Source organism: Lycorma delicatula, chromosome 8 (assembly GCF_047948215.1).
Source record: "Lycorma delicatula isolate Av1 chromosome 8, ASM4794821v1, whole genome shotgun sequence".
NCBI classification, from domain to species: Eukaryota; Metazoa; Arthropoda; class Insecta; order Hemiptera; family Fulgoridae; genus Lycorma; species Lycorma delicatula.
The window spans coordinates 114154078-114167664 of NC_134462.1; the positions used below are offsets into that span (position 1 = coordinate 114154078).

The 13587-nt window shown below is 26.7% G+C and overlaps 1 protein-coding gene across 1 annotated transcript in view; it reads left to right on the forward strand.

The window, feature by feature from the left end:
• Positions 1-322: 322 nt before the first annotated feature.
• LOC142328663 (discoidin domain-containing receptor 2-like) overlaps positions 323-13587 on the forward strand; it is a 490260-nt gene continuing 476995 nt past the window's right edge. The window contains exon 1 of the mRNA XM_075372563.1: positions 323-537. The gene's annotated coding sequence lies outside the window, so the exon portion shown is untranslated. The remainder of the gene's footprint in view (positions 538-13587) is intronic.

The window sequence follows — 13587 nt, forward strand, 5'->3', positions numbered from 1 at the left end:
CTTTTTATTAGCTTTAGATAGATAAAAGTAATTCATATTTACCTGTACTAATTTCGATGCATCTATTTTTAGATGGCCCATTAAAAAAATAAAACATCGAACAATTAAAAATAGACAAACCAAAACAAGTTACCGTAAATAACATAATTCGTATTTATAGTAGTTTTTATCAATGTTGCAATGTATTTTGACGATATATATCTGTAGAAGGAATATATGGAGGGGATAATTTTGTGTTTTGTAGTGGGAGAAGAGGGGATCAACCAGAATGATGGGGAAGCGAACGGAGAGTAGTGAGCGAGAGAAAATACGTACGCTTTATTCAGTCAGTCTCTTACCGGCTTCCCTTAGGGTCGTATCTGAACATCTTGTTGTAGATATTAACACGAAACTGTGTTGTGAGCTACGCGTGTGCGTATTTATAAAAAAATAATTTAACGAAAATATTCATAATATTTGTGTTAAGTGTTTAGTTCTTTCGGTATTCAAAAACAAACAAATAAAAATAGAAAGGTTTTCGGATTTTGAATGTTTATGGTAAGTTGAAAAATTTTAATTTATTTAAAAATACGAAATAATAAATTTTTAATAAATTTCAAAGAGGATGGGATAATAACTTCAAATGACATCGGTAGGATAAGATTACAGGTTAAAAAAAATGTTGAAAAAAGAATAAAAAGTATTTTTGGATTAAAAAGAAAATGCCGCAAAAATCTGATTTCCTCAACAAAAAAAAAAAACAAAAAAAAACATATATATATATATATATATATATATATATATATATATATATATATAATTTAAGCATAAGTTTTCATAAAAATTAACAACACCTTTCTTTTCCATTCAACTGGAATGTTCTGGGTTCGAATATCGGTAAGGCTTTTATATACAGCAAAATTCATCCCTCGTCACTGATGGGTAATTTAAATTGGGGCAAAAATTGCATCTACTTTGTTGAGTATATAAATATTTTTTTTATAAATTTTTTTATCTAGATTTATAATATTATACAATGAATTTGTAATTTTTTTTTTGACGATCATGTCAATATATATATTTTACACACTTTATCAATTCTGCTCATGACGACAACGTTTCAGTTACTAAAAAAATTTAAGTTCCTGAAAATGGAATACGTTTCCGAAAGCGCTACGATACATTAAAAGATTGTTGTAAGTGGGTTTTGTATTTTAATTATTTATTCTATAATCATACCGACGGGCCATGTTGAAAAAATTATTATAATATTATTCTGTAATTTACAAAAAAAATTCGGTAATGAAACAATCAGGTACTGTTTCCCTGAATTTTATTTTTCTTTTAAAAAATATTGAGGGTATAAAATTTCTTCAGTGTTTTTAAATAAAAAGTGTTTATCTCGTCATATTTTCGAAGATTTTTTTTTAAATAAGAAATTAATAATTACCTTATTACCTAATTACCTTATTTTCCTTTACAACTTAAAGAATTTTTTTATTTTTAGCTAAATGAACGACCGAGTTCAAACTGTAATTACATCTTTGTCTTCTCACAAAAAATTAAAAAAAAAAAATATATATATATATATATATACTGTGAAATTGGTCTAATTTGGTACTGAAACTTATTTTTAAAAACTAATTAGTATGCGAATTTTTAGAAAACTAAAATTAGTTCAAGACTAATAAAAAACATATATTTCAGTCATATTATACATATGTGCTAAATAAGGGAACTTATATCTTAACTTCAAAATATTTTCATAATATTTTTAAAAAGAAAAATTAATTAATAAAAATATTAAAAAATAATGCATGAAATGTGTGTCAATTTGGCAAAGAAGAAAAATGATTCGTAAAAAAAGAATTACAAAAAAAATTCATAACAGTACTTTATATAGAAAACACACTCCAACGCGCTTCGTGTCAATTATATAAACAAAATTCTCACTCACGTGTTTTCATAAAAGAATAGGACAAAAAACACTAAAAGATAATATATTCTACTTTATTAAAACAAAAAAAAAAAATTTAACGACAATACGAAAGAAGCTTTTTGTTATAAAAATAAATTGCCGGAAAAATGTGTTATGTTGGATAACCCTATTAGGTAATTTATTTGAAAAATATATAATTCTAAGAATATTAAAATTATTAATAAATTTATAACATAGTAAATTAATCTAATATAGTATTCTGCTTTAAAAATCAACTAATTTACCATTCAATTGCATAAATTAAAGTTTAAAATTATAAATTCAATTTTATTACATAGATATTAATAGAAAATATTAAATAAAAATATGATACCAATTAATTTAAAACTGAAAAGATTGCAATTTATATCGATTAACAAAAAAACTTTATATTAGCGGAACGTAAATCTTTCCAAAATAAAAAAAAAAACAAAAAAAGGTAAAATAAAAATTGTTGCTAGAAAGAATAAAATTTAAGAATTGTTTAAATACATTTTTTTTGAAAAATGGAATGAAAATTTCTTAATTGATTTAAAAAGTTTAAGAAGTTAAACTTTTTAAACTTAAAAGTTTCGAATATTCTAACTTTCATCATAAGAATAAATTTATATCTAAATAATCCGTTATTTATTGAAAAAAAATTAATTAAATTTAGCATATTTATTAATTATATTTCGAATTATTTATAAAACAAATTTCGTTATGATTAATTAAATAACTAGTTTGATTCATTTCAATTAGATGACGTCATATTCCGGATATCTGAATGTACCTCATTCGGATTTGAAAAATTTTATTATATAATATATATAAATAATGGAATAAAAAAACCAATAAAAAGGAATTTTATAAAACGAAAAAAATTAAGCTTATTAACATTTTAACAGATTAAAAACGTTTTAAGGAAAGACCAAGAAAGAATAATCTAAACAGCTTTCCCGCTAATGAAATAATACGGATAAACAAGGACAATTAGATTTAACAGACTAGCATTACCCTGTTTAAGAAAATATTTTTTAACCGGGATAAGATCTGTTTCTTAGAAAGGGCCTAACTGACAAATAATAGTCCATGCAGATTAAATATAGCATCAATATTCAATAATAGATAAATTGCGATTATATTGAACATTATAAGCGTAAACGTGGTGGGATAGAAAAGATTTTTCTACAAATTATAATTGTCCTTAACTGATTTTACAAAATGATTATGTCCCCCCCCCCCCCCATTTAATATCTAACCGTAAAAAAAATGTTCTTTATTTTGAAGTAAAATTATGTACAGCATTTTCAATAAATTCACTATCGGATGAAAAAACGTTTAAATTACAATTACACGAATAATTTAAATTCATTAGTTATACAGGTGGTATAATATTATTCGTAATAAAAAAACGACGTTTTTTATTCTTGGAAAAAGTGAACATACATATTCGTCATCATATCCTGTCTATATAACATCACTTCAAGAATGAATATAGACGGATAGATCGATAAAGCTCCTTCGTTTAAACGCAAATTCGAAGATATAATTACGAAATATAAGTAGCTTTTTCCATTATTAATTCCGTAGACTTTATTGGGAACACGATTTCTGATTTTGTGTTAATGTAGCAAATACTGGTTGATAAGATATGTTTCTAAGTGTGAAAGGAACCGACGAGCTTTATCGTAAATTAACTTTGTTTAAAATTTTGCCTGCAAATATTTGAAGATTTTTCTTTAACCAGGTGATATTAGTTCTAGATAAGTTCAAATCAGTCATCGAACTGATTACCAAATTATATAGTTGTATAATAAATAACTGCGGAGTAACATTTTTACGAAATCACTAATATTGGTATTTAAATATATAAAATTATTTGGTTGAGATATAAATCAAATACAACCTTCCTCAAAAATTTATCAGAAATACGAAATTCGTAATTTATTAACAATTCAGTAAAAAAATGATATATATATATATATATATGTATATTTGAACATAAACTTTATCAGACAGATATTTTCCAGTTTTGTTCGATATATTCGAAAATGGTATTATTTAATTAAGAAAATATACACAACGATAAAGTGTAATTTAAAATTTAAAATATGATGTGGACAACACATGACTCTTGTACGCCTATTAAATTACACTTACACGTTTTTAAAAGTACATATAATTTTACATATAGTTTTAGTACATAAAATATCTGAATTTACATTAAAAACTTCTGATATTTTTTCATATATAATATTTTTTTATTATTATTATTACTGAATAATTATTCATAGTATTTTTTTTTTTTTACAATGAGAGGTTAATAATTATTAATAAATGAATATATTTAAATTTAAAAAAAGTTAAAAAAGAAAAGGAGATGAAGTGTGATTCGAACCGATATACCTTCCCCAAAGATCAAAGTATTTCATTAATTAAAATTTTATTTGGCAGTAACTCTGGAACCAATGAAAATAAATATACCACTTATGATATATTGTTTAAGAGCTCTCAATGAGGAATTATTACTGCAGTTAAGAAAAATTGCAAAATCCAATTTTATTTTTTTAGATTTTGGGCTTTTTTGGAAACTTTTGGTTCAGTCTATTGTAATCGAAAGGAAAGATGCACAACTAGATGTTACACAGTCCTAAATCCAAAATTTCAACATGCTACAGTTAATCACTTTTGAGGTATGCGTGATACATACGTACGTACGTACAGACGTCACGCTGAAACTGATCAAAATTTATTCAGGAATGGTGATAATGGATATTAAATATGGAGTGTTCACAACCCTTGAGGTTGTGAGAATAATACTTATAAATAACGATTAAAATATTCAGGCTTTATAAAAATCTGGAAAAGAAACTAAATTACAAAAAGCAGAATGGTAATAACTATGTTAACTAAAGAACATACACGTTTGCTGAGGAAAAATTCATAACTTACTTCTCTTACCTTCGTGACAATAATATAATAATGAAGTAAAAGGATTAATCTTCTTTTTTTCTTTATTAAATATCGTTAATTCACAAATTCATCCCCAAGGAAGCCAGAGCCAGGTACTAGGCCTAAAACGTTACCTGGTATAACACGACTACATCCTGCGAATTTGAAAGCATTCGGTAGGTTGGTTTTCGCGTGATGCATGAACAAACAAACTTTCGGCATTATATGTAAAATGTATATAAAATAATGTTTACAAGGTGACCGTTTTTCTCCCCATTTTTCACTGATGAATTAATTCACCACAGAAGCTTCCGAACAAGCTTGTATGTGGATATATGAAAATGGAAATTTATAGTGTATGAAAAATGCCATACCTGACCGGGAATCGAACTCGAGATCTCCGGACGAATGGCCGTATCATCTTTTTCAGGTATAATCAGACCTGTGATCTAGACGTAAAGGACATGTCTTAATTTTTTCAAAAATGAGTTTATGAATGTTCCTTGTAGTACTTTTTCTGCTATTTCCAGTAGTATATACACACACACACACACACACACACACACACACACACACACAAAACACAAACTCACCGTAATTCACGCATTTTTTGAGCGACATTTTTTATTTAAACCTAGGTGTGCGATTTATCCCAGGAAATAATTTTACACAGATTTATAATGAAAAAAACGTTGATAACAATCGAGAAAGTTATATTTATTTGACTAAATATTTTATTTTTAAATATCTTTTAAAGATATTGTTCAAAAATTCAGGTGCGTAAATTACGCGAGTAAATATATGTTTATAAAATGGTATTACCTTTATGTAGGAACTATATATCGGAGATCCAACGAAAGCTTACCGTTACATACTAGATATTAATTAAACATAATCCGTAAAAATTAAAATTTGTTAAAATATATTTTGTAATATAATATTTTTTTATGATTCATTCGTGACAATGAAGGAATGAAGTACAGAGTTCATGATATATATATATATATATATATATATATGAAAGGAATAATTTACAATACTTCAACAATCTATTTAGCATTAATCATAACGTTAGTTTGATTTATATAAATTTATTACTTAAAATTATTAAATTATTGTTATTATTTCATTAAGAAATAAAATTTATACTCTAATAAATAACTTATAATAAATTTCCTGTATAAATAAAATAAATTTATCTATAGTAATCATAAATTTTTCAATACTCAAACTAGCAATACATTTTAGTAAAATGTTTCGTCGTAAAATATTAATATTTGATCTTTAATAAAAAAGGGAAAAAGTAAAATATAAATATAATTATTATGTAAAATATAATAACATCATTTTTATATTTTATAAAAATATAATATATATTTATACTATATAAAAATATATTAAAAATCAATTTTATGTTACACATTTTTATATGCTTGTATTTACTTAATTTTTTTTAAATTAAATATTAATTATAATAAATTAATAATACAGCAGATGAAGAACAAAAGTTTTTTTTTGAAACAAAATTATTTTTCTTATAATTTTATATTACCCTGACTTTTATATTATAATACTAGTTTAAATAAATATGAAATGGGGTAGTAATATTTGAGTGCCTGGACGTTTTGAAATCCCATTAGTGTAAAACAGGCACACAATTTTATATGTATATGTGTGTGCAGGCGTGTTTGGAGATCTAATATTCTTATGATATTTGAAGCAGGTGAATATAATTATATAATATGATATGGTATATGGAAAATTGATAATAAAATTTTATTATGAAAACTGTGGTGATGAGATAATTCCCTTTTATCCATATTTGTTATATATAGAGAGAGAGAGAGAGTGGACTCCGGTGAAATTTCATAGGAGACCTTTTAAAAACGAATGTTAACTATAATGGAGTAAAAAAATAGTAAGTGGTGTACAAATTCAGGAGAATAAAAAAGAGACGTTATAATGATTAATACTGGAATAATAATTATTATAAAGTTTATTTTTGATTTAATAACTTTTCATTTAATTAAAAATCCTTATTTCCTCCTCCCATATACACCAGGACTCTCAAAACAAAATCGATCTAAAAAAATCGAAAAAAAAAATGCGATTACCCCTATATATGATAAACGATTATTATTCCAACCCGTTTTGGTTAAAAGTTGATAACATCACTTTTAAATATAATTAAATGTAGTATAAATAAAATTTTAAAAACTTACCTCCGTCTAATTATTCAGAAAAATAAAAACTTTACTTGTTTGAATTTTAAATTAGAAATACGAGTACAATATGAAATACAAGCGTGGCAGACAAATAGAGCACAACTTCCTCTTTAGTCCCAGGAAGGGAAGGGATTATCTAAAAAATCGATTACCTGGTATTTACTTATTCAACTAATCATTCTCGAACTATTTTTTTTTTTTTTTTAATTAGATAGGGAAATGAAATAAGAAACCGATGAAAGTGGTACATAAGTTTTTCTTGTTTATTTTTTATCTCTAATGTTTTCATGGCATTCTGTTCGACTTAAAAACAATAAGCAATCCTAGCAATATCCTATGAGATGAGGGTGATATTTACAAATTGTAAATGAGTTGTTTTATATAGGCTCAGGTCAAGAATTTCTGATATATGTTGTTAATTGAACCCCAACTATCAAACAACACCGGTATCCACCATCTAGTATTCAAATCCTTATAAAAGTACCATTATTAAGATTTGAAATTCAGAAGTTTCGGCTTTAAAAATGAACTGTTAAAAACGGCTGATTTGCAACAACGAATTTACGACTACAACTAAAATAAATAATTAATTAATCTATCAAAGGAGAAGACTTAAATTTTATCCTACATAGAAAAATAAAAGTTCGAAATAATGATTTATTTTAAAACATAATTTATCAGTTCATAATTTTTTTTTTAAAGAAATAGTTATATAATCAATTCTGGTTAATTTTCTTTTAAGATCTATGTACTTTAAAAATACATAATCAATTTACATTAACGCCCACATACATCAACAGGCGTGCGTGGTTTTTTTTGGCATTTTTGTCACCAAATTTATAGTAATTCATTATGAAAAAATCATTTTAACGAAATTAAGAATAAATATTTTTATTTTAAGGAAAATTTATTAATATTTCTTTTAATCTAACCCAGGAAGAGTTAAATAAAAGTCAATAACTGATTAATAATCCACTAACTAATCACCGATATCATACAACTTAAATATATAATACTTTTTTCAATTTTTTTAAATTATACTTATTTATTCCAAGGAATATATTACGAGTATAACAAAAATATATTTTTACTTTGTATAAAAGAAGTATGATCAATCTATTCTATTATGTGAGGGATAAACTAAACAACTACTTGATCATTCGCATCCAAATTTTTATCCATGTTTCTTCATATAATTGAGAAGGTTTCTAAATATATTTTATCTCGAAAAAAATTACACACACTCTCCCTTCCCCTTCCTCACACTGTCTCTCTCTCTCTCTCTCCGTCGCTCTCTCTCTCTCACACACACACACTGTGTGTGTGTGTGTGTGTGTAGCGGAGATTTTCCGGTTGAAGGGCAAACTTTAATGAATTGAATTAATGAACAGCTATATCTCTATTAACATAATGAACAGCTGTAACTCTCTTATCACTGCGTGAGCTGGGTTTGAACTGATTGATTCAAATCAATTGAAAGAATATTACAAAAATAATAAAATTAAATTTACCTTAAATCTATACTACTATATAAAGAAGAAGAGGGTTTTTGTTTGTTCGGTGTAAACAAAAAAAAAATAAAAAACACGCGATCAATCGAAACCGAATTTTTACCCACGTTTCTTGGCATGATTGAAAAGGTTTATAGATATATTTAATCTCGAATAACCATTATCAAGATACATTCTTATTATGTTATGAAAGTTCTTAAGCTACAGACCGACGCCCTAGTTCCCTTGAAGGTTAAAATATTTTAAATATTCATTATTTCTTCCCCCCAAAGAGGGTGAAGCTCTAAATTAAAAGATATTCATTAAGGAAAGAAAAGATTAATCCTTTTACGTCATTATTATATTTCTGCCTCCACAACAAAGAAATAAATTATGAATTTTTTGTTCTCAAAGGTGAGTATAGTTTAGTTACCATAACTACTATTATTCTACCCATCGGGTTGGTCTAGTGGTAAACGCGTCTTCCCAAATCAGCTGATTTGAGAGTTCCAGCGTTAAACTCCTACTAAAGGCAGTTACTTTTATACGGATTTGAATACTAGATCGTGGATACCGGTGTTCTTCGGTGGTTGGGTTTCAATTAACCACACATCTCAGGAATGGTCGAACTGAGACTGTACAAGACTACACTTTATTTACACTCATACATACCATCCGCATTCATCCTCTGAAGTAATCCCTGAACGGAAATTCCCGGAGGCTAAACAGGAAAAAGAAAAAAAAGCTACTTTTATTTGCCATCCTCCGTGGCGCGAGTGATAGCGTTTCGGCCTTTCATCTGGAGATCCCGGGTTTGAATCCCGGTCAAGCATGGCATTTTCACACACGCTACAAGTATCATTTATCTCATATCCTCTGAAGAACTACCTAACGGTGGTTCCGGAGTTTAAACAAACAAAAAAAAAGCTGCTATTATTCTGTTTTTTGTAAGTTAGTTTCTTTTTCAGGTTTCTATACAATCTGAGTAGATTAATTTTAATGTACTCTTATTCTCACAATCATGAGGATTACGAATAGTGCGGGCGTTCAGGTGGCGGAGGCCTCTCGGTAGACGGGAATGGCGATCGAAGCGAGCTCCGCGGGAATCTAAGACGCCATCCCTCTGCAACACGAGAATGGCGAAGTCCCGAGGCCCTAAGGAGCCCCTAGTTTGCTCCGGGATTCGCCTGGGCTGACCTGCGCTCTGAGAGTTCAGATTCTGGATAGACGGGCCGACTAGTATAATTTATATTTTGAAAAGTATATTAAAATTTGAATTGTATAAATTTCAAAGAAAATAATACTCAACAATTTTTTCAAAAAATAACGAAAGATTAATAAAATATTTGAAATCATATAAAAAAGGAAGTGGAAAATATGGTGCAATATAAAAATTGCAAACCGTCCAAATATTAACTGAAAAGAAAAATCGTATATAAATAATAAAAACATAGTAATAAACAAATACTAACAAACGTTAAATATTAAAACAGAGGTTATAAAAGGAGTTTATACCCATATTTATTTGACATCATAAAAATAAATACTACGAGAGATAACACACATTTTTTTTAATGTTTTATTTAATACGTATTTTTTGGCTAGTACAACAGCGATCTAAACGGGAAGAATTCAAATCAATTTTTTTTTTAGATAAATAAAATTAATTTTACTGTTGTCCTTTTGTCTCGCTATTATTTATCAAACTGTCTTGAAATAGAAACCGTATATGTTCTATTAAATATAAAAATTTATCTTTTTGTATTAGAGCATAACTCAAGGATCTATAAATGACCTGATCAAATTTAATTAGTATAAAAAATTAATAATTATTAAATTTTATTCAACTTTTTTTTTACGTAAGCTATTTAACGTAAAATTAAATACGAAGTAAAACAAATTGTTTATTAATTATGTTTATAACAAATGGAGCGTTTCAATTAAAGTAAGATAAATAATGTTTTTTTTGTTTTTTTTTTAAATAGATTTTGTAAACTAATTATATCCTTTTACAGATCATTTGTCTTATTCATTTGTCTTATTGTTAGATACTATGTGTCAAATCTTATCTTGCTATAAGAAATTGTTATGAAATAAAAAAAAAAGATTAAAACATTTTAATTTTAGTACGTAACATGCAAAACTTTACACCGAATATTATAATATCTTCAGATTTCTTCTTTTTTCTATTTATTTTATTTTAAAAAAAATAAATATATATATGCTTATAAATGGAATATAAAGGAAATTTTTTATTTATTTAAATACAAAAACAGTGTGATTAAGAAGAAAAATCTGATGTGAACATCACATGGATTCTTTGTACGCTTAATAATTTTTTTTCTAACTTCAAGGGTCCACCGTTAGGCATGCTTCAGAGGATGAGATAAATGATTTGTAGCGTGTGTGAAAAATGCCATGCCTGACCGGGATTCGAACCTGGGACGCCTAATAAATTACATATACACATTTTTTTTTGTTTTTTTAATGTTATTATAGAATTATTATTTATCGTAAAATTTTTTTTACATTTAAAGGTTAATAATTATTAATAAATCAACAAATTTAAATTAAAAAAAGGAGGTCTGATTCGAACCAATGTGCCTTCCCCTTCTAAGATGCAAATATTTCATTAATAAAATTTTATTTGGCTATAACTCTGGAACCAATGAAAATAAGTACTACTTATTTTATACATCGTTGAAAAGCTCACAATGAGGATTTATTACTGCAGTTATGAAAATATCCAAAATGCACATTTTTTTGGATTACAACTGGATGTTACAACAGTCCTAAATCCAAAATTTCAACATCTTACGACTAATCGTTTTTGAGTTACGCGAGATACATACGTTTGTACATACGTCACCCCGAAACTAGTCAAAATGGATATTTTCATTGAAATCAGAAACCGAAATTTTTCACCATCACAATACCTTTACTTTGTACAAAGGTACATATTAAATCTATAGTAGTTTGTTTTTTTTAATTTATAACATACCCGGGTTTAAATCCCGAACACTCTATGTTGAAAAACTTCACATTTATTCCTACAACAGGATAAAAAAATAAGTAAATCCTTCCCATCTGTACCAAAAAACGGTTGGAAAGAAACGAGCAAAAATGAAAAATAAAATCTTGTTTTTTATTAGGAACAATAAGTAATAACTGTTAGGTCCATGAAACATCAGTGATTCCTGATAAATTGCATAACTTTATTAATGTAGTAAGCATCTCTTGTCAGGATGCTATGCTTGTTGGTGTAGTAGAAAGCGAGAAGTGGAAAGGATTTCCATTACTTTATTCAGTGAACATGGTTACATATCACGTTGCAGTAATATTAATTTTAATTTTTATATTTGGGTTGGAAAGAAACGAGCAAAAATGAAAAATAAAATCTTGTTTTTTATTAGGAACAGTAAGTAATAACTGTTAGGTCCACGAAACATCAGTGATTCCTGATAAATGGCATAACTGTATTAATGTAGTAAGCATCTCTTGTCAGGATGCTATGCTTGTTGGTGTATTAGAAAGCGAGAAGTGGAAAGGATTTCCATTACTTTATTCAGTGAACATGGTTACATATCACGTTGCAGTTATATTAATTTTAATTTTTATATTTGGGTATCAGCAGTTACATTAATTTCCAAAATTAGCAGTACAACAAATATCATAATTCTCATAGAACATGCTCATTTTTATTTTTATATTTCCCTACGTATTAGCAGCTATATTCATTTCAGAGACTAAAAATACATAGAATATCTTACAGTAGGTCTTATTAGTTCGTTTTTACCTCAAATACTTTAATGCGTTACAATCATTATTGTTTCCATTTTCCTTATAATTTTTGTTATAAATTAATTCAGCAATTTTAGAAAAATGCTTTAACAAAAAAAATGTTAATGTACTCGAAATAACTCTTTAAAATTCTTACAAATTTTTCAAAAATAAATCATTAATGGAAATTAAATGTTAATCGTTGTTATAAATGTTGCATGCAATTTAATTTTTGTATAGAATAGTAAATATGAAAATACAACTAAAATTAATTAAAATACACTGAAGGTGTTTTTTTTAAGATGACTCGATTTAAGAAAGAAGCTATAAATAAATTTTTATCTATTATTATACGATAGGATATTAAAATAATCAATTAAAATTACTTTCTTTAATATCAGTATATCTCCTCTAATTACGATCTTACATCACGGTAATTCTGTAAAAAATATAAATAAATAATTTATATTTGCTGATTTCCGTAAATTTCATGCGGTACAAGAATTCCATTTCCATCTCCCAAGTACAAGCGCGAAATCATCAAGCAAAAAAAAAAAAAAATTATTTTAAATAAACAATTAGTAGTTTAATTTTGGTAATCCAATTTCATTTGTATTCTCACACTCTATAGAAATGTATATTATGTTGAGCATGTGTATGAAAGTAATTAGATTGTTAATTTAAAAGATTTTCACTTTTAGTTCTTTAAATTATATATATATATATATATATATTATAAAACGATTTAAGGTAAAATCTAAAAAAAAGAAAGAGAACAAAAAGTTAATAAATCACAAGTTGGAAACGTAAAAGTACATTATATAAAATGCACTTGAATGAGGATAGTATAATAATTTATTATAATAGAAAATAAAATTAAATAGATTAAAATAATGAAGGTGTAGACGTCAAAAAAAAAGCTAAGTTGTGTGAAACGTGCATGCACGACGTGTCTCGTCCTCTCCCGTCCAGTCTGGTCGGATGCAGTCCAGGCTATACGTCAGTTACTGGAAGGACATTTGTTACCGACAATATATAACCCTCTGGAGAGACTCATTTATTTCAGCCGGCATACACAGGTTTCAGTTTTATGGACACGACTGAAAATTTACCCGGATTTTAAACTCTCCAAACCGCAACAGTGGAACAACCGTGAATATTTATGTTGAAATTCATTTGACGGTCGCGTATACTAAAGCAA